General features: G+C 47.7%; 1 protein-coding gene across 1 annotated transcript in view; it reads left to right on the top strand.

Annotated features, from left to right (window-relative positions):
- Window positions 1-472: 472 nt before the first annotated feature.
- Window positions 473-24,567, top strand: part of fgfr3 (fibroblast growth factor receptor 3) — a 238,107-nt gene continuing 214,012 nt past the window's right edge. Inside the window, 1 exon segment of the mRNA XM_090221491.1 lies at window positions 473-1,364. The gene's annotated coding sequence lies outside the window, so the exon portion shown is untranslated.

Below are 24,567 nucleotides of genomic sequence, written 5' to 3' on the forward strand. Positions count from 1 at the left end.
TTGTAGAGATTAAAATAGTGAATAGCTTCTTTGTAGATGACCTATAGTGAATAGATTATTTGTATAAATTACTTATAGTGAATAGATGAATTGTATTGATTACCTATAGTGAATTGCTTCATTGTATTACCTACAGGGTGAACTCCTTTTATTAGCCATTTCCTCCTGTACAGATATTTTTATTTTCCAGGATATTGCCACAGTGATGAGTCCCTTTGTTTTAGATGCAATATTCCACATGATTTACATGTACTGCTCTCTATATCTCTTTTGAGTGTAACAACATTGGATTGGAAGTTTTAGCAAGCCTCTCCCCAGACATATATCTAAAACGATACATCTTAAAGAGTCTATATTATTCTATATTTCTTAGTTTCAGTGTTGTAGTCGATAAGACACGAGGTTGGTGGCACCTTTTTTGGGGAGAACGGGCTCATGGTAATGAGTGAAGCAGAATAGGTGGAATGGTATCACATACATCAAATACATCGTTTCCAGGTGTTTGATGCCATTCCGTGTGCGTTGTTCCGGCCATTATTATAAGCCATCCTTCCCTCAGCAGCCTCCTGTGCTGTAAGAGCACCTAGTGTGTGTCGAGTGAGTGTAGATTATCTGCCTGGACAGACAATCCAATAACGACCATTGATTGTATTCTAGAAGAGATGGTGGGAGGCGCCTTCCTCCTCGTCTCCAACTCTCCCCCAGAACATTCCCGACTTGCTGATCTGCTGAAAGCCTCGAGCGTACTGGCAGGCGACACCAGAAGCTCTTGCACATCGCCACAGAGAGAAAGACATCTCGAAGCAGAGGCTGCTTTTATCTCCCGCGTCAGTCAGTCAGTAGGATCAGGTACACTGCGCAGCGCCGCGTGGGACTCGAGCTGTACTTCACCAACAACCAGACAGCAGTTCCAGTCCAGAGTCTGGAGGCAGCAGACATTAACACTGTGGAGCAGAGCGGAACGAGCTGATCCTTCTCTCCCGGTCCCGACCTGGTCCTTACGGAACTGACCAGAGAGAGAGATGAGAGATGATTAAATAATGGGGATTATATAGTCACTCACTGGATACAACAGCTGAACACGACGCGGTTGCAAAAGGATTTAGACTTGAAGACTGAAGAGCTCGTTTCGGGGGGATATCTCTCTGCCCGGGTGGAAGAGGCGCTCAGGCAGGCTGCTTGTTGGGATTTGATTTTAGAACTGCATAATATTACAACTACGACACTTCTATGCGGATGTACATATATAGAGTGTTTTTGGAGCAGTTTTGAGGAACAGTTTTGTTTATTTTTATGGTGATAATTAACTCTTATAAAGGATCGTTGTCAAAACGGAATTACACAGAAAGGATCACACTCCTTGGGTAAGACCGATTGCATATGATTTGATTACTATTACTATTACTATTATTATTGTTATAATTATATTGTTGTTACGATATAAGAGAGAAAGTTGGGTGAATATTGGAGCCGACTTAATGCGAGCAGCACTTCCTTGATTATAGCCTTCGAGAGTTAGACAGACAGGTTGGTTGACTAAAAACCAGTTGGACTGTTGTTACCATCGGCATCCATAACATAATTTAAACCTGGTATGTGAGCGTATAGAGAGCTGAGCGTCTCAGGATGAGCTTCCTGCTATCAGAGCTCTTTTGTTCCCGGTCCCCCGTGGCCCGGCCCCCGGACAGGTGCTGCAGAGAGCGGGTCTGTCTGTCAGTGTTCACCGCTGTCTCCTCTGGACGCACAGGTGCGCTATGGGGACCACGATAAACTGCCGTGCTGTAGGCTAAAAGGTCGCACATGGTCAATCTGATGTCAGCAGTGGCCGTGCACCATTTACTGCGATACGGCCCCCGCAGGAGTCAGGCCATGTATACTTCTCCCTTTGCTGAGCAGAGCTGTTGTGAAGGAAGTTGTCAAGGAAGTGAATTGGTGTTTATGTAGGACCTCCCGCCCTACTTACCTTCAACCAATGATGCAGAGCTATAAGGAGTTATGCAGAACCCATTGCATTGTTATACAATTTGGGAGGCGCGGGGTAAAGCGGTACCAAACTCAATTTGGCCTCTGCGTGCCTCCAGAGGCTCCGCAATTGCGTCACAAGGATTCACCAAGCACGAACTTGATCAAGCATAAATGTACTTTAATACTGTGTTGGAACCCTGGAGACCCACCCACGCGTCTATCTGATAGTTATAGTTGACTGTTACAGAACTGAACAGGCTGCTACAGACCGTGATTTTTATTTATATATTTATATATTCAACTTGTATTTAACTAGGCAAGTCAGTTAAGAACACATTCCTATTTACAATGACGGCCTACCCCTGATAACAAAAGTGATCTATTGCAGTTTGGATTTGGTTCATCATGATCAATAGGCCAAATACAAGTCATATTTTGTCAAGGTTGGGAAACAATGTTTTTGTTATAAATAGCCTGAGTAAATATTCAGTTAATTACGGTTGTGTACATCTACACTCTAAAATGAGTATTTTAGGATCTATAAAGTAAAATAATTGCAACCTCTGTTCTCTGGTGAATGTGGCGTTTCACACAGGGCAAAACTACCCTTCCTTCACCCGACTGCTCTACAACGCTGCTTCACCAACCTCACTGTACCATGCTACTGAGCTACGGTCTTCAGCCGCGTTCATCTCCCATCTTCACAGATATTAGGTTGCTGTAGGCCATGGCACATCATCCTCTACATGAGACCCCTCTCCCCAGTCAGTCTGAGAGCTGTAGTGGATATTTGGGCTACACGTCCAAATGGAACAATATACCTGGTCAGTTGTAGAACTGAATGCCTTCAACTGAAATGTGTCTTCCTCATTTAACCTGAATCAGAGAAGTGCGGGAGGGCTGCATAACCGAATAGTCTCCTACTCCTAGGCCTTTTTATTCATTCATTGGACTAAATGTAATACCATTGTTAATTTTACAAGCCTAACGTTTGTGGGCCTATCTTTTTAGTGAGAGCCAACGACTAATTAATAATGAAATCAAAGAAAGATGCTTAGGGAATGTGATTTTGGGAAAGAGGTCATCTTAATGGGAGATTGTAACATTAATTATGAAGACAAGTGTTGTAGGAAAACCCTCAAACGGATCACTAATACCTTTGACCTTACACAGCTAGTTAAAGGGCCAACCAGGGTGACTTGTTGCTCTAAAACACAGATTGATTTGGTGTTCAGTAATAAACCAGAGAGAGTGACTAAATCATTCAATATGGTTACTGGGCTGTCTGATCATAATCTGACACTTATAGCCAGAAAGCTGTCTAAGAGCAGGTTTAACCTCTCTTCTGTTAGATAGCCGGATCAACTAAGAATACCTAAGAGTGAATTAAACACATTTTGAAAACACAATTAAGGGAATGAACTGGAATGATCTCTTGTCCTATACAGATGTGGAAGCTGATAGTCAGGTTTTTTTTATCCACAATCCAGACTACAATAAATGGCTTCCTAAAGAAAATCAAATCAAATGGCCAGAAGAGCACTCTTCCTTGGCTAAATGGAGAAATCTGGAAATTGATGAAAGAACGAGATTATGCTCTAAAAATAGCCCTAAGATCCAAATTAGAGCATGACAGACGTAGGTTTACCATGTTGAGAAATAAGGTGATGAAAGAAATCAGACAGGCCAAGGCAAACTTTTTTATTAACATAATTGGTGAAGCAAAGGGAAATTCTAAACTGATCTGGGAGAATCTAAAAACGTTAACAGGGAAAGACCATAGTAACACTGCAAAAAGACTAGAAATCATGGTGAATAACAATCTAACACAGGATGCAGTCGAAATAGCAATAGCCTTCAATTCCTACTTTATTGACTCTGTCAGGGTACTGACACAGAACCACTCCACTGGATTCTTGGGCTCAGTGCTAGTGAATGACGCTCAACCTGTCTTCATCATAAGGGAGGTTTCTGAGTCAAAGGTGAACAAGGTGATTAGCTCACTAAAGAACTCTAAAGCCAAAGATGTGTTTGGGCTGGACTCTACCTTTCTTATAAACTACAAATAGTCACTCATTGGCCTCATTACTAAGGACACCAACACATCTATTGGTCTGGGGGTGTTTCCAAGGGTATGGAAGTCGGCCATAATAACGGCCATCTTTAAATCAGGCGACCCTGCTGACATGAGTAACTACAGGCCCATTAGTATACTACCTGTGGTGTCAAAGGTTGCTGAAAAGTGTGTAGCAGAATAACTGATTGCCCACCTCAACAACAGCCCCTCCACATTACATTCCATGCAGCTTGGCTTCAGAGCGAAACACTCCACAGAAACGGCCAACTGCTTTCTTCTGGACAATGTGAAGTCCAAGATGGACACAGTTGTTGTTGGGGCTGTGTTTCTGGACCTAAGGAAGGCTTTTGGTACTGTTAACCATGAGATTCTCATCACAAAATTTTCCAAGTTCAACTTTTCCCCCGATGCCTTGAGATGGATGAAAGCATACCTTGAAGGCAGAACTCTGTGTGTCAGAGTGAGCAATGAGCTGTCGCCCACTCTTAGCTATGATGTGGGCATGCCCCAAGGGTCAATACTGGGGCCCCTCCTGTTCAGCCTGTACATTAATGATCTGCCTTCTGTCTGTACTGGGTCTGAAGTTCAAATTTATGCAGATGATACAGTGATATATGTGCATGCAAAGAGTAAACAACAAGCTGCACAAGAACTCACTACTGTAATGGTCCAGGTTACAAAGTGGCTCAGTGACTCGTGTTTGCATCTCAATGTGAAAAAAACTGTTTGCATGCTCTTTACAAAGGGGGCAACAGATGCTACTGAACCAGATGTCTATGTGTCAGGGGAGAAGCTCCAGGTGGTATCTCATTTTATTACTGACCTGTTTTTATTAATGACCCATACAGCCTGTTTATTATTAATAACCTGTTGGCTCATCCAGCCTGTTTATTATTACTGACCTGTTGGCTTGTCCAGCCTGTTTATTAATACTGACCTGTTGGCTCATCCAGCCTGTTTATTATTACTGACCTGTTGGCTCGTCCAGCCTGTTTATTATTACTGACCTGTTGGCTCATCCAGCCTGTTTATTATTACTGACCTGTTGGCTCATCCAGCCTGTTTATTATTACTGACCTGTTTATTATTACTGACCTGTTGGCTCGTCCAGCCTGTTTATTATTACTGACCTGTTGGCTCATCCAGCCTGTTTACTATTACTGACCTGTTGGCCCATCCAGCCTGTTTATTATTACTGACCTGTTGATTCATCCAGCCTGTTTATTATTACTGACCTATTTATTATTACTGACCTGTTTATTATTACTGACCTGTTTATTATTACTGACCTGTTGGCTCGTCCAGCCTGTTAAATATTACTGACCTGTTGGCTCGTCCAGCCTGTTTATTATTACTGACCTGTTGGCTCATCCAGCCTGTTTATTATTACTGACCTGTTGGCTCATCCAGCCTGTTTATTATTACTGACCTGTTGGCTCATCCAGCCTGTTTATTATTACTGACCTGTTGGCTCGTCCAGCCTGTTTATTATTACTGACCTGTTGGCTCATCCAGCCTGTTTATTATTACTGACCTGTTGGCTCATCCAGCCTGTTTATTATTACTGACCTGTTTATTATTACTGACCTGTTGGCTCGTCCAGCCTGTTTATTATTACTGACCTGTTGGCTCGTCCAGCCTGTTTATTATTACTGACCTGTTGGCTCATCCAGCCTGTTTATTATTACTGACCTGTTGAGTCATCCAGCCTGTTTTTTATTACTGACCTATTTATTATTACTGACCTGTTGGCTCGTCCAGCCTGTTAAATATTACTGACCTGTTGGCTTGTCCAGCCTGTTTATTATTACTGACCTGTTGGCTCATCCAGCCTGTTTATTATTACTGACCTGTTGGCTCATCCAGCCTGTTTATTATTACTGACCTGTTGGGTCATCCAGCCTGTTTATTATTACTGACCTGTTGATTCATCCAGCCTGTTTATTATTACTGACCTGTTTATTATTACTGACCTGTTTATTATTACTGACCTGTTGGCTCATCCAGACTGTTTATTATTACTGACCTGTTGGCTCATCCAACCTGTTTATTATTACTGACGTGTTGGCTCATCCAGCCTGTTTATTATTACTGACCTGTTGGCTCATCCAGCCTGTTTATTATTACTGACCTGTTGGCTCATCCAGCCTGTTTATTATTACTGACCTGTTGGCTCGTCCAGCCTGTTTATTATTAATGACCTGTTGGCTCATCCAGCCTGTTTATTATTACTGACCTGTTGGCTCATCCAGCCTGTTTATTATTACTGACCTGTTGGCTCATCCAGCCTGTTTATTATTACTGACCTGTTGGCTCACCCAGCCTGTTTATTATTATTACTGACCTGTTGGCTCATCCAGCCTGTTTATTATTACTGACCTGTTGGCTCGTCCAGCCTGTTTATTATTAATGACCTGTTGGCTCATCCAGCCTGTTTATTATTACTGACCTGTTGGCTCATCCAGCCTGTTTATTATTACTGACCTGTTGGCTCATCCAGCCTGTTTATTATTACTGACCTGTTGGCTCACCCAGCCTGTTTATTATTATTACTGACCTGTTGGCTTATCCAGCCTGTTTATTATTACTTACCTGTTGGCTCATCCAGCCTGTTTATTATTACTGACGTGTTAGCTCATCCAGCCTGTTTATTATTACTGACCTGTTGGCTCATCCAGCCTGTTTATTATTACTGACCTGTTGGCTCATCCAGCCTGTTTATTATTACTGACCTTTTGGCTCATCCAGCCTGTTTATTATTAGTGACCTGTTGGCTCATCCAGCCTGTTTATTATTAGTGACCTGTTGGCTCATCCAGCCTGTTTATTATTACTGACCTGATGGCTCATCCAGCCTGTTTATTATTACTGACCTGTTGGCTCATCCAGCCTGTTTATTATTACTGACCTGTTGATTCATCCAGCCTGTTTATTATTACTGACCTGTTTATTATTACTGACCTGTTTATTATTACTGACCTGTTGGCTCATCCAGACTGTTTATTATTACTGACCTGTTGGCTCATCCAACCTGTTTATTATTACTGACGTGTTGGCTCATCCAGCCTGTTTATTATTACTGACCTGTTGGCTCATCCAGCCTGTTTATTATTACTGACCTGTTGGCTCATCCAGCCTGTTTATTATTACTGACCTGTTGGCTCGTCCAGCCTGTTTATTATTAATGACCTGTTGGCTCATCCAGCCTGTTTATTATTACTGACCTGTTGGCTCATCCAGCCTGTTTATTATTACTGACCTGTTGGCTCATCCAGCCTGTTTATTATTACTGACCTGTTGGCTCACCCAGCCTGTTTATTATTATTACTGACCTGTTGGCTCATCCAGCCTGTTTATTATTACTGACCTGTTGGCTCGTCCAGCCTGTTTATTATTAATGACCTGTTGGCTCATCCAGCCTGTTTATTATTACTGACCTGTTGGCTCATCCAGCCTGTTTATTATTACTGACCTGTTGGCTCATCCAGCCTGTTTATTATTACTGACCTGTTGGCTCACCCAGCCTGTTTATTATTATTACTGACCTGTTGGCTTATCCAGCCTGTTTATTATTACTTACCTGTTGGCTCATCCAGCCTGTTTATTATTACTGACGTGTTAGCTCATCCAGCCTGTTTATTATTACTGACCTGTTGGCTCATCCAGCCTGTTTATTATTACTGACCTGTTGGCTCATCCAGCCTGTTTATTATTACTGACCTTTTGGCTCATCCAGCCTGTTTATTATTAGTGACCTGTTGGCTCATCCAGCCTGTTTATTATTAGTGACCTGTTGGCTCATCCAGCCTGTTTATTATTACTGACCTGATGGCTCATCCAGCCTGTTTATTATTACTGACCTGTTGGCTCATCCAGCCTGTTTATTATTACTGACCTGTTGGCTCATCCAGCCTGTTTATTATTATTACTGACCTTGATTATTACTGACCTGTTGGCTCATCCAGCCTGTTTATTATTACTGACCTGTTGGCTCATCCAGCCTGTTTATTATTACTGACCTGTTGGCTCATCCAGACTGTTTATTTTTACTGACCTGTTGGCTCATCCAGACTGTTTATTATTACTGACCTGTTTATTATTACTTAGCTTTTGGCTCATCCAGCCTGTTTATTATTACTGACCTGTTGGCTCGTCCAGCCTGTTTATTATTACTGACCTGTTGGCTCATCCAGCCTGTTTATTATTACTGACCTGTTGGCTCATCCAGCCTGTTTATTATTACTGACCTGTTGGCTCATCCAGCCTGTTTATTATTACTGACCTGTTGGCTCATCCAGCCTGTTTATTATTACTGACCTGTTGGCTCATCCATCCTGTTTATTATTACTGACCTGTTGGCTCATCCAGCCTGTTTATTATTACTGACCTGTTGGCTCATCCAGCCTGTTTATTATTACTGACCTGTTTATTATTACTGACCTGTTGGCTCATCCAGCCTGTTTATTATTACTGACCTGTTGGCTCATCCAGCCTGTTTATTATTACTGACCTGTTCATTATTACTGACCTGTTGGCTCATCCAGCCTGTTTATTATTACTGACCTGTTGGCTCGTCCAGCCTGTTTATTATTACTGACCTGTTGGCTCATCCAGCCTGTTTATTATTACTGACCTGTTGGCTCATCCAGCCTGTTTATTATTACTGACCTGTTGGCTCATCCAGCCTGTTTATTATTACTGACCTGTTGGCTCATCCAGCCTGTTTATTATTACTGACCTGTTGGCTCATCCAGCCTGTTTATTATTACTGACCTGTTGGCTCATCCAGCCTGTTTATTATTACTGACCTGTTTATTATTACTGACCTGTTGGCTCATCCATCCTGTTTATTATTACTGACCTGTTGGCTCATCCAGCCTGTTTATTATTACTGACCTGTTGGCTCATCCAGCCTGTTTATTATTACCGACTTGACTTGATTATCTTTCCAAGAGGAGTGACAAGAATGTGAACAATGCTTATAACATTCAAAGATCTAACAGACCTTCAGCTATTAGAATATAAAACACTCTTGCAGAATTAATAGTTACCATAATTCATTATAGGAAACTAAATTATTTTGTGGTAAAATGTAGCTAAATGTCATGGAAAATATATGAACAACTACGAGCGAGGAGAGGACCTTTAGAGGAGAGAGTAAGGGCCAACCATGAGGTTTCAGTACTGGAGAAGGCAACACAAACTCACACTAATGATCCGAGCTGAGCTGGTTATGTATCAATCATAGTTAATCTGATCACTGACCAGTCGGTCTATTGTGGGTCGACAATAGTTAATCTGATCACTGACCAGTCTGTCTATAGTGGTTCGACAGTAGTTAATCTGATCACTGACCAGTCGGTCTTTAGTGGTTCGACAGTAGTTAATCTGATCACTGACCAGTCCGTCTTTAGTGGTTCGACAGTAGTTAATCTGATCACTGACCAGTCCGTCTTTAGTGGTTCGACAATAGTTAATCTGATCACTGACCAGTCGGTCTTTAGTGGTTCGACAGTAGTTAATCTGATCACTGACCAGTCCGTCTTTAGTGGTTCGACAGTAGTTAATCTGATCACTGACCAGTCCGTCTTTAGTGGTTCGACAATAGTTAATCTGATCACTGACCAGTCCGTCTTTAGTGGTTCGACAATAGTTAATCTGATCACTGACCAGTCGGTCTTTAGTGGTTCGACAGTAGTTAATCTGATCACTGACCAGTCCGTCTTTAGTGGTTCGACAGTAGTTAATCTGATCACTGACCAGTCCGTCTTTAGTGGTTCGACAATAGTTAATCTGATCACTGACCAGTCGGTCTTTAGTGGTTCGACAGTAGTTAATCTGATCACTGACCAGTCCGTCTTTAGTGGTTCGACAGTAGTTAATCTGATCACTGACCAGTCGGTCTATAGTGGTTCGACAATAGTTAATCTGATCACTGACCAGTCGGTCTATTGTGGGTCAACAGTAGTTAATCTCATCACTGACCAGTCCGTCTTTAGTGGTTCGACAATAGTTAATCTGATCACTGACCAGTCGGTCTATTGTGGGTCAACAGTAGTTAATCTCATCACTGACCAGTCGGTCTATTGTGGGTCGACATCAGGGGAGAGAGGAGACTGGACCAGCAGCCTGTTTGTTTGTCTCAGTCATACTGCTTCTCTCTGTCTGTCCCAGTCATACTGCTTCTCTTAGTCATACTGCTTCTCTCTATCTGCCCCAGTCATACTGCTTCTCTTAGTCATACTGCGTCTCTTAGTCATACTGCTTGTCTCTGTCTGTCCCAGTCATACAGCTTCTCTTAGTCATACTGCTTCTCTCTATCTGCCCCAGTCATACTGCTTCTCTTAGTCATACTGCTTCTCTCTATCTGTCCCAGTCATACTGCTTCTCTTAGTCATACTGCTTCTCTTAGTCATACTGCTTGTCTCTGTCTGTCCCAGTCATACAGCTTCTCTTAGTCATACTGCTTCTCTCTATCTGCCCCAGTCATACTGCTTCTCTTAGTCATACTGCTTCTCTCTATCTGTCCCAGTCATACTGCTTCTCTTAGTCATACTGCTTCTCTCAGTCATACTGCTTCTCTCTGTCTGTCCCAGTCATACTGCTTCTCTTAGTCATACTGCTTCTCTTAGTCATACTGCTTCTCTCAGTCATACTGCTTCTCCCAGTCATACTTCTCCTCTCTGTCTGTCCCAGTCATACTGCTTCTCTCTGTCTGTCCCAGTCATACTGCTTCTCTCTGTCTGTCTCAGTCATACTGCTTCTCTCTGTCTGTCTGTCATACTGCTTCCCCCAGTCATACTGCTTCTCTCTGTCTGTCCCAGTCATACTGCTTCTCTCTGTCAGTCATACTGCTTCTCTCTGTCTGTCTCAGTCTATCTGCTTATCTCAGTCATACTGCTTTTCCCAGTCATACTGCTTCTCTCAGTCATACTGCTTCTCTCTGTCTGTCTCAGTCAATCTGCTTCTCTCAATCATACTGCTTCTCTCTGTCTGTCTCAGTCATACTGCTTCTCCCAGTCATACTGCTTCTATCTATCTGTCCCAGTCATACTGCTTCTCTCTGTCTGTCCCAGTCATACTGCTTCTCTCTGTCTGTCTGTCATACTGCTTCTCTCAGTCATACTGCTTCTCTCTGTCTGTCCCAGTCATACTGCTTCTCCCAGTCATACTACTTCTCTCTGTCTGTCTGTCATACTGCTTCTCTCTGTCTGTCTGTCATACTGCTTCTCTCAGTCATACTGCTTCTCTCAGTCATACTGCTTCTCTCTGTCTGTCCCAGTCATACTGCTTCCCCCAGTCATACTGCTTCTCTCAGTCATACTGCTTCTCTCAGTCATACTGCTTCTCTCAGTCATACTGCTTCTCCCTGTCTGTCTCAGTCATACTGTTTCTCTCTGTCTGTCCCAGTCATACTGCTTCTCTCTGTCTGTCTCAGTCATACTGCTTCTCTCTGTCTGTCAGTCATACTGCTTCTCTCAGTCATACTGTTTCTCTCTGTCTGTCCCAGTCATACTGCTTCTCTCTGTCTGTCTGTCATACTGCTTCTCAGTCATACTGCTTCTCTCTGTCTGTCTCAGTCATACTGCTTCTCTCTGTCTGTCTGTCACACTGCTTCTCTCAGTCATACTGCTTCTCTCTGTCTGTCCCAGTCATACTGCTTCTCTCTGTCTGTCCCATTCATACTGCTTCTCTCTGTCTGTCTGTCATACTGATTCTCTCAGTCATACTGCTTCTCTCTGTCTGTCCCAGTCATACTGCTTCTCCCAGTCATACTGCTTCTCTCTGTCTGTCTGTCATACTGCTTCTCTCAGTCATACTGCTTCTTTCTGCCTGTCCCAGTCATACTGCTTCTCTCTGTCTGTCCTAGTCATACTGCTTATTTCTGTCTGTCCCAGTCATACTGCTTCTCTCTGTCTGTCTGTCATACTGCTTCTCTCTGTCTGTCCTAGTCATACTGCTTCTTTCTGTCTGTCCCAGTCATACTGCGTCTCCCTGTCTGTCTGTCATACTGCTTCTCTCAGTCATACTGCTTCTTTCTGCCTGTCCCAGTCATACTGCTTCTCTCTGTCTGTCCTAGTCATACTGCTTCTTTCTGTCTGTCCCAGTAATACTGCTTCTCTCTGTCTGTCTGTCATACTGCTTCTCTCTGTCTGTCCTAGTCATACTGCTTCTTTCTGTCTGTCCCAGTCATACTGCGTCTCCCTGTCTGTCTCAGTCATACTGATTCTCTCTGTCTGTCCCAGTCGTACTGCTTCTCTCTGTCTGTCTGTCATACTGCTTCTCTCAGTCATACTGATTCTCTCTGTCAGTCCCAGTCATACTGCTTCTCTCTGTCTGTCCCAGTCATACTGCGTCTCCCTGTCTGTCCCAGTCATACTCCTTCTCTCTGTCTGTCCCAGTCATACTGCTCTCTCTCTCTCTCTCTACACTGTCTCTCTCTCTCTATCAGTTTATTACTTTTCCTAAATGTCTCAGTCATACTGCTTCTCTCTGTCTGTCTGTCATACTGCTTCTCTCAGTCATACTGCTTCTCTCTGTCTGTCCCAGTCATACTGCTTCTCTCTGTCTGTCCCAGTCATACTGCTTCTCTCTGTCTGTCTGTCATACTGATTCTCTCAGTCATACTGCTTCTCTCTGTCTGTCCAAGTCATACTGATTCTCTCTGTCTGTCTGTCATACTGCTTCTTTCAGTCATACTGCTTCTCTCTGTCTGTCCCAGTCATAATGCTTCTCCCAGTCATACTGCTTCTCTCTGTCTGTCTGTCATACTGCTTCTCTCAGTCATACTGCTTCTTTCTTCCTGTCCTAGTCATACTGCTTCTTTCTGTCTGTCCCAGTCATACTGCTTCTCTCTGTCTGTCTGTCATACTGCTTCTCTCTGTCTGTCCTAGTCATACTGCTTCTTTCTGTCTGTCCCAGTCATACTGCGTCTCCCTGTCTGTCTCAGTCATACTGATTCTCTCTGTCTGTCCCAGTCGTACTGCTTCTCTCTGTCTGTCTGTCATACTGCTTCTCTCAGTCATACTGATTCTCTCTGTCAGTCCCAGTCATACTGCTTCTCTCTGTCTGTCCCAGTCATACTGCTTCTCTCAGTCATACTGATTCTCTCTGTCAGTCCCAGTCATACTGCTTCTCTCTGTCTGTCCCAGTCATACTGCGTCTCCCTGTCTGTCCCAGTCATACTCCTTCTCTCTGTCTGTCCCAGTCATACTGCTTCTCTCTGTCTGTCTGTCATACTGCTTTCTCTCTCTCTACTGTCTCACTCTCTCTCTCTCTACTGTCTCTCTCTCTCTCTACTGTCTCTCTCTCTCTACTCTCTCTCTCTCTCTCTCTCTCTCTCTACTGTCTCTCTCTACTGTCTCTCTCTCTCTCTACTGTCTCTATCTCTCTCTCTACTGTCTCTCTCTCTCTCTCTCTCTCTACTCTCTCTCTCTCTCTCTCTCTCGCTACTCTCTCTCTCTCTCTCTCTCGCTACTCTCTCTCTCTACTGTCTCTCTCTCTCTCTCTACTGTCTCTATCTCTCTACTGTCTCTCTCTCTCTCTCTCTCTCTACTGTCTCTGTCTCTCTACTCTCTCTCTCTCTACTGTTTCTCTCTCTCTCTCTCTCTCTCTCTCTACTCTCCCTCTCTCTCTCTCTCTCGCTCTCTCTCTCTCTACTGTCTCTCTTTCTCTACTCTCTCTCTCTCTCTCTCTCTCTCTCTACTGTCTCTCTCTCTACTGTCTCTCTCTCTACTGTCTCTCTCTCTCTACTCTCTCTCTCTCTCTACTCTCTCTCTACTGTCTCTCTCTCTACTGTCTCTCTCTCTACTGTCTCTCTCTCTCTCTACTCTCTCTCTCTCTCTACTGTCTCTCTCTCTTTCTCTCTCTCTCTCTACACTGTCTCTCTCTCTCTATCAGTTTATTACTTTTCCTAAATTTAAGCCACAGACAAACATTCCCCTCCTAACTGAGAGTGATGTAATGTGCAGCTAGCTGAGGGAGGGAGGGAAGGAGGGAGGGAGGGAGAAAGAGAATGAGAATGGAAGAGAGGGAGGGAGTACACTATAGGGAGTAGGGTGCCATTTAAGACGCAGCCCAATTTCATCCTACAGGGCTAGAGGTTACAGGGCTACAGGGCTAGAGGTTACAGGGCTACAGGGCTAGAGGTTACAGGGCTACAGGGCTAGAGGTTACAGGGCTACAGGGCTAGAGGTTACAGGGCTACAGGGCTAGAGGTTACAGGGCTACAAGGCTAGAGGTTACAGGGCTACAGGGCTAGAGGTTACAGGGCTACAGGGCTAGAGGTTACAGGGCTACAGGGCTAGAGGTTACAGGGCCGCAGGGCTAGAGGTTACCGGGCTAGACATTACAGGGCTACAGGGCTAGAGGTTACAGGGCTAGAGGTTACAGGGCTACAGGGCTATAGGTTACAGGGCTACAGGGCTAGAGGTTACAGGTTACAGGGCTAGAGGTTACAGGTTACAGGACTAGAGGTTACAGGGCCGCAGGGCTAGAGGTTACAGGGCTAGAGGTTACAGGTTACAGGGCTTTAGGTTACAGGGCTACAGGGCTAGAGGTTACAGGGCTGCAGGGCTAGAGGGCTACAGGGCTAGAGGTTACAGGACTACAAGGCTAGAGGTTACAGGTTACAGGGCTAGAGGTTACAGGGCTACAGGGCTAGAGGTTACAGGTTACAGGGCTAGAGGTTACAGGGCTACAGGGCTAGAGGTTACAGATTACAGGGCTAGAGGTTACAGGGCTACAGGGCTAGAGGTTAGAGGTTACAGGGCTAGAGGTTACAGGTTACAGGGCTAGAGGTTACAGGGCTACAGGGCTAGAGGTTACAGGGCTACAGGGCTAGAGGTTACAGGGCTACAGGGCTAGAGGTTACAGGTTACAGGGCTAGAGGTTACAGGGCTACAGGGCTAGAGGTTACAGGGCTACAGGGCTAGAGGTTACAGGGCTACAGCGCTAGAGGTTACAGGTTACAGGGCTAGAGGTTACAGGGCTACAGGGCTAGAGGTTACAGGGCTACAGGGCTTGAGATTACAGGGCTACAGGGCTAGAGGTTACAGGGCTACAAGGCTACAGGTTACAGGGCTACAGGGCTAGAGGTTACAGGGCTACAGGGCTAGAGGTTACAGGGCTACAAGGCTAGAGGTTACAGGGCTACAGGGCTAGAGGTTACAGGGCTACAGGGCTAGAGGTTACATGGCTACAGGGCTAGAGGTTACAGGGCCACAGGGCTAGAGGTTACAGGGCTAGAGGTTACAGGTTACAGGGCTAGAGGTTACAGGGCTACAAGGCTAGAGGTTACAGGGCTAGAGGTTACAGGTTACAGGGCTATAGGTTACAGGGCTACAGGGCTAGAGGTTACAGGGCCGCAGGGCTAGAGGTTACAGGGCTAGAGGTTACAGGTTACAGGGATAGAGGGTACAGGTTACAGGACTAGAGGTTACAGGGCCGCAGGGCTAGAGGTTACAGGGCTAGAGGTTACAGGTTACACGGCTAGAGGTTACAGGGCTACAGGGCTAGAGGTTACAGGGCTGCAGGGCTAGAGGGCTACAGGGCTAGAGGTTACAGGGCTACAAGGCTAGAGGTTACAGGTTACAGGGCTAGAGGTTACAGGGCTACAGCGCTAGAGGTTACAGATTACAGGGCTAGAGGTTACAGGGCTACAGGGCTAGAGGTTACAGGTTACAGGGCTAGAGGTTACAGGGCTACATGGCTAGAGGTTAGAGGTTACAGGGCTAGAGGTTACAGGGCTACAGGGCTAGAGGTTACAGGTTACAGGGCTAGAGGTTACAGGGCTACAGGGCTAGAGGTTACAGGGCTACTGGGCTAGAGGTTACAGGTTACAGGGCTAGAGGTTACAGGGCTACAGGGCTAGAGGTTACAGGGCTACAGGGCTAGAGGTTACATGGCTACAGGGCTAGAGGTTACAGGGCTACAGGGCTAGAGGTTACAGGTTACAGGGCTAGAGGTTACAGGGCTACAGGGCTAGAGGTTACAGGGCGACAGGGCTAGAGGTTACAGGGCTAGAGGTTACAGGTTACACGGCTAGAGGTTACAGGGCTACAGGGCTAGAGGTTACAGGGCTGCAGGGCTAGAGGGCTACAGGGCTAGAGGTTACAGGGCTACAAGGCTAGAGGTTACAGGTTACAGGGCTAGAGGTTACAGGGCTACAGGGCTAGAGGTTACAGATTACAGGGCTAGAGGTTACAGGGCTACAGGGCTAGAGGTTACAGGTTACAGGGCTAGAGGTTACAGGGCTACATGGCTAGAGGTTAGAGGTTACAGGGCTAGAGGTTACAGGGCTACAGGGCTAGAGGTTACAGGTTACAGGGCTAGAGGTTACAGGGCTACAGGGCTAGAGGTTACAGGGCTACTGGGCTAGAGGTTACAGGTTACAGGGCTAGAGGTTACAGGGCTACAGGGCTAGAGGTTACAGGGCTACAGGGCTAGAGGTTACATGGCTACAGGGCTAGAGGTTACAGGGCTACAGGGCTAGAGGTTACAGGGCTACAGGGCTAGAGGTTACAGGGCTACAGGGCTAGAGGTTACAGGGCTACAGGGCTAGAGGTTACAGGGCTACAGCGCTATAGGTTACAGGTTACAGGGCTAGAGGTTACAGGGCTACAGGGCTAGAGGTTACAGGGCTAGAGGTTACAGGTTACAGGGCTAGAGGTTACAGGGCTACAGGGCTAGAGGTTACAGGGCTACAGGGCTACAGGTTACAGGGCTACAGGGCTAGATGTTACAGGGCTAGAGGTTACAGGTTACAGGGCTAGAGGTTACAGGGCTACAGGGCTAGAGGTTACAGGTTACAGGGCTAGAGGTTACAGGGCTACAGGGCTAGAGGTTACAGGTTACAGGGCTAGAGGTTACAGGGCTACAGGGCTAGAGGTTACAGGTTACAGGGCTAGAGGTTACAGGGCTACAGGGCTAGAGGTTACAGGGCTACAGGGCTAGAGGTTACAGGGCTACAGGGCTAGAGGTTACAGGGCTACAGCGCTAGAGGTTACAGGTTACAGGGCTAGAGGTTACAGGGCTACAGGGCTAGAGGTTACAGGGCTACAGGGCTAGAGGTTACAGGGCTAGAGGTTACAGGGCTAGAGGTTACAGGGCTAGAGGGCTAGAGGTTACAGGGCTAGAGGGATACAGGTTACAGGGCTAGAGGGCTAGAGGTTACAGGGCTAGAGGGCTAGAGGTTACAGGGCTAGAGGGCTAGAGGGCTACAGGTTACAGGGCTAGAGTGCTAGAGGGCTAGAGGTTACAGGGCTAGAGGGCTAGAGGTTACAGGGCTAGAGGGCTAGATTTTACAGGGCTAGAGGTTACAGGGCTAGAGTGCTAGAGGGCTAGAGGGCTAGAGGGCTAGAGGGCTAGAGGGCTACAGGTTACAGGGCTAGAGGGCTAGAGGGCTACAGGGCTAGAGGGCTAGAGGGCTACAGGGCTTGATGGCTAGAGGGCTAGAGGGCTACAGGACTAGAGGGCTACAGGGCTAGAGGGCTACAGGGCTAGAGGACTAGAGGGCTAGGGGGCTGCAGGACTAGAGGGCTAGAGGGCTACAGGTTACAGGCTACAGGCCTACAGGGCTAGAGGGCTACAGGGCTAGAGGGCTATAGGGCTACAGGGCTAGAGGGCTAGATGGCTACAGGTTACAGGGCCAGAGGGCTACAGGGCTACAGGTTACAGGGCTACAGGTTACAGGGCTACAGGGCTAGAGGGCTAGAGGGCTAGAGGTTACAGGGCTACAGGTTACAGGGCTACAGGTTACAGGGCTACAGGTTACAGGGCTAGAGGGCTAGAGGGCTAGTGAGCTACAGGGCTAGAAGGCTACAGGGCTACAGGTTACAGGGCTACAGGTTACAGGGCTAAAGGGCTAGAGGGCTACAGGGCTAGAGGGCTACAGGGCTAGAGGGCTAGAGGGCTAGTGGGCTAGAGGGATACAGGGCTACAGGTTACAGGGCTAGAGGGCTAGAGGGCTAGTGGGCTAGAGGGCTACAGGGCTACAGGTTGCAGGGCTAGAGGGCTACAGGGCTACAGGACTAGAGGACTAGAGGACTAGAGGGCTCGAGGGCTACAGGGCTACAGGGCTACAGGGCTGCAGGGCGAGAGGGCTACAGGGCTAGAGGGCTACAGGGCTAGAGGGCTACAGGGCTAGAGGGCTACAGGACTAGGGGGCTACAGGACTAGAGGGCTAGAGGGCTACAGGGCTAGAGGGCTACAGGGCTAGAGGGCTACAGGACTAGAGGGCTACAGGACTAAAGGGCTACAGGACTAGAGGGCTACAGGACTAGAGGGCTACAGGGCTGTAGGGCTACAGGGCTACAGGACTAAAGGGCTACAGGACTAAAGGGCTACAGGGCTAGAGGGCTACATGACTAGAGGGATACAGGGCTAGAGAGCTACAGGACTAGGGGGCTACAGGACTAGAGGGCTAGAGGGCTAGAGGGCTACAGGGCTAGAGGGCTACAGGGCTAGTGGGCTACAGGACTAGGGGGCTACAGGACTAGAGGGCTACAGGGCTACAGGGCTAGAGGGCTACAGGGCTAGAGGGCTACAGGACTAAAGGGCTACAGGACTAGAGGGCTACAGGGCTAGAGGGCTAGAGGGCTACAGGACTAAAGGGCTACAGGACTAGAGTGATACAGGACTAGAGGGCTAGAGGACTAGAGGGCTACAGGGCTAGAGGGCTAGAGGGCTACAGGACTAGAGGGCTAGAGGGCTACAGGACTAAAGGGCTACAGGACTAGAGGGATACAGGACTAGAGGGCTAGAGGACTAGAGGGCTACAGGGCTAGAGGGCTAGAGGGCTACAGGACTAAAGGGCTACAGGACTAGAGTGATACAGGACTAGAGGGCTAGAGGACTAGAGGGCTACAGGGCTAGAGGGCTAGAGGGCTACAGGACTAGAGGGCTAGAGGGCTACAGGACTAAAGGGCTACAGGACTAAAGGGATACAGGGCTAGAGGGCTACAGGACTAGAGGGATACAGGACTAGAGGGCTAGAGGGCTACAGGGCTAGAGGGCTACAGGGCTAGAGGGCTACAGGACTAGGGGGCTACAGGACTAGAGGGCTAGAGGGCTACAGGGCTAGAGGGCTACAGGGCTAGAGGGCTACAGGGCTAGAGGGCTACAGGACTAGAAGGCTACAGGGCTGTAGGGCTAGAGGGCTACAGGACTAAAGGGCTACAGGACTAGAGGGATACAGGACTAGAGGGCTAGAGGACTAGAGGGCTACAGGGCTAGAGGGCTACAGGACTAGAGGGCTACAGGACTAAAGGGCTACAGGACTAAAGGGCTACAGGGCTAGAGGGCTACAGGACTAGAGGGATACAGGACTAGAGGGCTAGAGGGCTACAGGGCTAGAGGGCTACAGGGCTAGAGGGCTACAGGGCTAGAGGGCTAGAGGGCTACAGGACTAGAGGGCTACATTGCTAGAGGGCTACATTGCTAGAGGGCTACAAGGCTATAGGGCTACAGGACTAGAGGGCTAGGGGGCTGCAGGACTAAAGGGCTACAGGACTAAAGGGCTACAGGGCTAGAGGGCTACAGGACTAGAGGGATACAGGACTAGAGGGCTACAGGGCTACAGGGCTAGAGGGCTACAGGGCTAGAGGGCTACAGGACTAGAAGGCTACAGGGCTGTAGGGCTAGAGGGCTACAGGACTAAAGGGCTATAGGACTAGAGGGATACAGGACTAGAGGGCTAGAGGACTAGAGGGCTAGAGGGCTACAGGGCTAGAGGAATACAGGACTAGAGGGCTACAGGGCTAGAGGAATACAGGACTAGAGGGCTACAGGGCTAGAGGGCTACAGGACTCGAGGGCTATAGGACTAGAGGTATAGAGGGCTAGAGGGCTAGAGGGCTACAGAGCTACAGGGCTACAGGACTAGAGGGATAGAGGGCTACAGGGCTAGAGGGCTACAGGACTAGAGGGCTAGAGGGCTACAGGACTAGAGGGCTGCAGTGCTAGAGGGCTAGAGGGCTACAGGGCTAGAGGGCTACAGGGCTAGATGGCTGCAGGACTAGAGGGCTACAGAGCTAGAGGGCTAGTGGGCTGCAGGACTAGAGGGCTACAGGGCTAGAGGGCTGCAGGACTAGAGGGCTACAGGGCTAGAGGGCTACAGGACTAAAGGGCTACAGGGCTAGAGGGCTACAGGGCTACAGGGCTAGAGGGATACAGGGCTACAGGGCTAGAAGCTACAGGGCTACAAGGCGACAATATACTTGAGCTGTACACTGCCCTATTAATGCAAAACACAGAATCTACGAATTTGGTAAAAAAATCTACAGGGCTACAGGGCTAGAAGCTACAGGGCTACAGGGCTAGAAGCTACAGGGCTACAGGGCTAGAAGCTACAGGGCTAGAAGCTACAGGGCTAGAAGCTACAGGGCTACAGGGATAGAAGCTACAGGACTACAGGGCTAGAGGACCTCAGGGCTAGAGGGCTAGAAGCTAGAGGGCTACAAGGCGACAGTATACTTGAGCTGTACACTGCCCTATTAATGCAAAACACAGAATCTACGAATTTGGTAAAAAAATCTTTCAACTGTTAAAATGGGCAGTTATATTATCTGATTAATGTGGTATTTCGTTTCTTGACACAAGAACAAGCCAGTTGATCAGAAATACATGTCTGTCTAGACAGAAAAATACTTTGAAGTCAGATTTTGCATTACAAAAAACAACATTGCGTTTATCCTTTTTGTAGGGCAGTATACTAGAGCTACCCTAACCCTGCCAGGGCTGCAGACAACACATCCTCTCTCTCACTGGAGTGTGTCTACAATACACCTCTCTGTACCCAGAGCTGTAGTCAGTGTGTGTACAGTAGAGCTACCCTAACCCTGCCAGGGCTGCAGAATGTGCTGAGGCAGGAGTGGGTCAGGGAGGAAAGAAAAACACGAGTGTTAAGACAACACAGCCTCTCTCTCACTGGAGTGTCTACAATACACCTCTCTGTACCCAGAGCTGTCTGTCTGTCTGTCTGTCTTTGTCTGTCTGTCTGTCTGCCTGCCTGCCTGCCTGTCTGTCTGTCTGTCTGTCTGTCTGTACCTACCAAAGCTGTTGTTTAAATAGATATTTAAGCTAACAGTGTAAGTTTCAGGGTTGTGAGTGTGTGGCGAGTTCGCACGTGTATATGTGTGCTTTTCTGGGCTCTTGTAGTTCTGCACTCTTGAACATTCCAATTCCTCTGACTTATACAAACAGTCAGCATGGTGCTGAGGCCACACACACACACACACACACGGATAGACAGACATACAGACAGACAGACGGCGCCGGAGAAGAAGACAGACATTTTACGAGCCGATTGTGTTTTTAATTAGTTTATTTGCGTTGTTTGTAACTGTTTCTTTTAGCCGAAAATGACTTGTGGACATCAGGACTGCGATTACTCACCACGGACTAGAATAATTATTTTTTCCATTCTTGACTCTGACGAGCCCTACGATCCCCGATCCCCATGATCTGTGTGAAGAGGAGTCGGAGAAAGAGGGCACGAAGGTCAGGCTGCCTTGTGAGAATTCGTAGGCTATCTAATAAACCCCCACTTCCCTCCATTATGCTAGTAAACGTGCAATCTTCGGAGAATGAAAACGACGAGTTCCGCGTAAGATTAAACTACCAAGGGGACATTAATAACTGTAACATCTTATGCTTCACGGAGTCGCGGCTGAACGACGACAACATCAACATACAGCTGGCTGGTTATACGATGTACCGGCAGGATAGAACAGCGGTGTCTGGTTATACGCTGTACCGGCAGGATAGAACAGCGGTGTCTGGTTATACGCTGTACCGGCAGGATAGAACAGCGGTGTCTGGTTATACGATGTACCGGCAGGATAGAACAGCAGTGTCTGGTTATACGATGTACCGGCAGGATAGAACAGCGGTGTCTGGTTATACGATGTACCGGCAGGATAGAACAGCAGTGTCTGGTTATACGATGTACCGGCAGGATAGAACAGCGGTGTCTGGTTATACGATGTACCGGCAGGATAGAACAGCGGTGTCTGGTTATACGCTGTACCGGCAGGATAGAACAGCGGTGTCTGGTTATACGCTGTACCGGCAGGATAGAACAGCGGTGTCTGGTTATACGCTGTACCGGCAGGATAGAACAGCGGTGTCTGGTTATACGATGTACCGGCAGGATAGAACAGCGGTGTCTGGTTATACGCTGTACCGGCAGGATAGAACAGCGGTGTCTGGTTATACGATGTACCGGCAGGATAGAACAGCGGTGGCTGGTTATACGCTGTACCGGCAGGATAGAACAGCGGTGTCTGGTTATACGCTGTACCGGCAGGATAGAACAGCTGTGTCTGGTTATACGATGTACCGGCAGGATAGAACAGCGGTGGCTGGTTATACGCTGTACCGGCAGGATAGAACAGCGGTGTCTGGTTATACGCTGTACCGGCAGGATAGAACAGCGGTGTCTGGTTATACGCTGTACCGGCAGGATAGAACAGCTGTGTCTGGTTATACGATGTACCGGCAGGATAGAACAGCGGTGGCTGGTTATACGCTGTACCGGCAGGATAGAACAGCGGTGTCTGGTTATACGCTGTACCGGCAGGATAGAACAGCGGTGTCTGGTTATACGATGTACCGGCAGGATAGAACAGCGGTGTCTGGTTATACGATGTACCGGCAGGATAGAACAGCGGTGTCTGGTTATACGATGTACCGGCAGGATAGAACAGCGGTGTCTGGTTATACGATGTACCGGCAGGATAGAACAGCGGTGTCTGGTTATACGCTGTACCGGCAGGATAGAACAGCGGTGTCTGGTTATACGCTGTACCGGCAGGATAGAACAGCGGTGTCTGGTTATACGATGTACCGGCAGGATAGAACAGCGGTGTCTGGTTATACGATGTACCGGCAGGATAGAACAGCGGTGTCTGGTTATACGCTGTACCGGCAGGATAGAACAGCGGTGTCTGGTTATACGATGTACCGGCAGGATAGAACAGCGGTGTCTGGTTATACGCTGTACCGGCAGGATAAAACAGCGGTGTCTGGTTATACGATGTACCGGCAGGATAGAACAGCGGTGTCTGGTTATACGATGTACCGGCAGGATAGAACAGCGGTGTCTGGTTATACGATGTACCGGCAGGATAGAACAGCGGTGTCTGGTTATACGCTGTACCGGCAGGATAGAACAGCGGTGTCTGGTTATACGCTGTACCGGCAGGATAGAACAGCGGTGTCTGGTTATACGCTGTACCGGCAGGATAGAACAGCGGTGTCTGGTTATACGCTGTACCGGCAGGATAGAACAGCGGTGTCTGGTTATACGCTGTACCGGCAGGATAGAACAGCGGTGTCTGGTTATACGATGTACCGGCAGGATAGAACAGCGGTGTCTGGTTATACGATGTACCGGCAGGGTAGAACAGCGGTGTCTGGTTATACGATGTACCGGCAGGGTAGAACAGCGGTGTCTGGTTATACGCTGTACCGGCAGGATAGAACAGCGGTGTCTGGTTATACGATGTACCGGCAGGATAGAACAGCGGTGTCTGGTTATACGATGTACCGGCAGGATAGAACAGCGGTGTCTGGTTATACGATGTACCGGCAGGATAGAACAGCGGTGTCTGGTTATACGCTGTACCGGCAGGATAGAACAGCGGTGTCTGGTTATACGCTGTACCGGCAGGATAGAACAGCGGTGTCTGGTTATACGATGTACCGGCAGGGTAGAACAGCGGTGTCTGGTTATACGATGTACCGGCAGGATAGAACAGCGGTGTCTGGTTATACGATGTACCGGCAGGATAGAACAGCGGTGTCTGGTTATACGATGTACCGGCAGGATAGAACAGCGGTGTCTGGTTATACGCTGTACCGGCAGGATAGAACAGCGGTGTCTGGTTATACGCTGTACCGGCAGGATAGAACAGCGGTGTCTGGTTATACGATGTACCGGCAGGATAGAACAGCGGTGTCTGGTTATACGCTGTACCGGCAGGATAGAACAGCGGTGTCTGGTTATACGCTGTACCGGCAGGATAGAACAGCGGTGTCTGGTTATACGATGTACCGGCAGGATAGAACAGCGGTGTCTGGTTATACGATGTACCGGCAGGATAGAACAGCGGTGTCTGGTTATACGCTGTACCGGCAGGATAGAACAGCGGTGTCTGGTTATACGCTGTACCGGCAGGATAGAACAGCGGTGTCTGGTTATACGATGTACCGGCAGGATAGAACAGCGGTGTCTGGTTATACGATGTACCGGCAGGATAGAACAGCGGTGTCTGGTTATACGCTGTACCGGCAGGATAGAACAGCGGTGTCTGGTTATACGCTGTACCGGCAGGATAGAACAGCGGTGTCTGGTTATACGCTGTACCGGCAGGATAGAACAGCGGTGTCTGGTTATACGATGTACCGGCAGGATAGAACAGCGGTGTCTGGTTATACGCTGTACCGGCAGGATAGAACAGCGGTGTCTGGTTATACGCTGTACCGGCAGGATAGAACAGCGGTGTCTGGTTATACGCTGTACCGG

Source organism: Oncorhynchus mykiss, chromosome 25 (assembly GCF_057628025.1).
Source record: "Oncorhynchus mykiss isolate SJ-2025 chromosome 25, ASM5762802v1, whole genome shotgun sequence".
NCBI classification, from domain to species: Eukaryota; Metazoa; Chordata; class Actinopteri; order Salmoniformes; family Salmonidae; genus Oncorhynchus; species Oncorhynchus mykiss.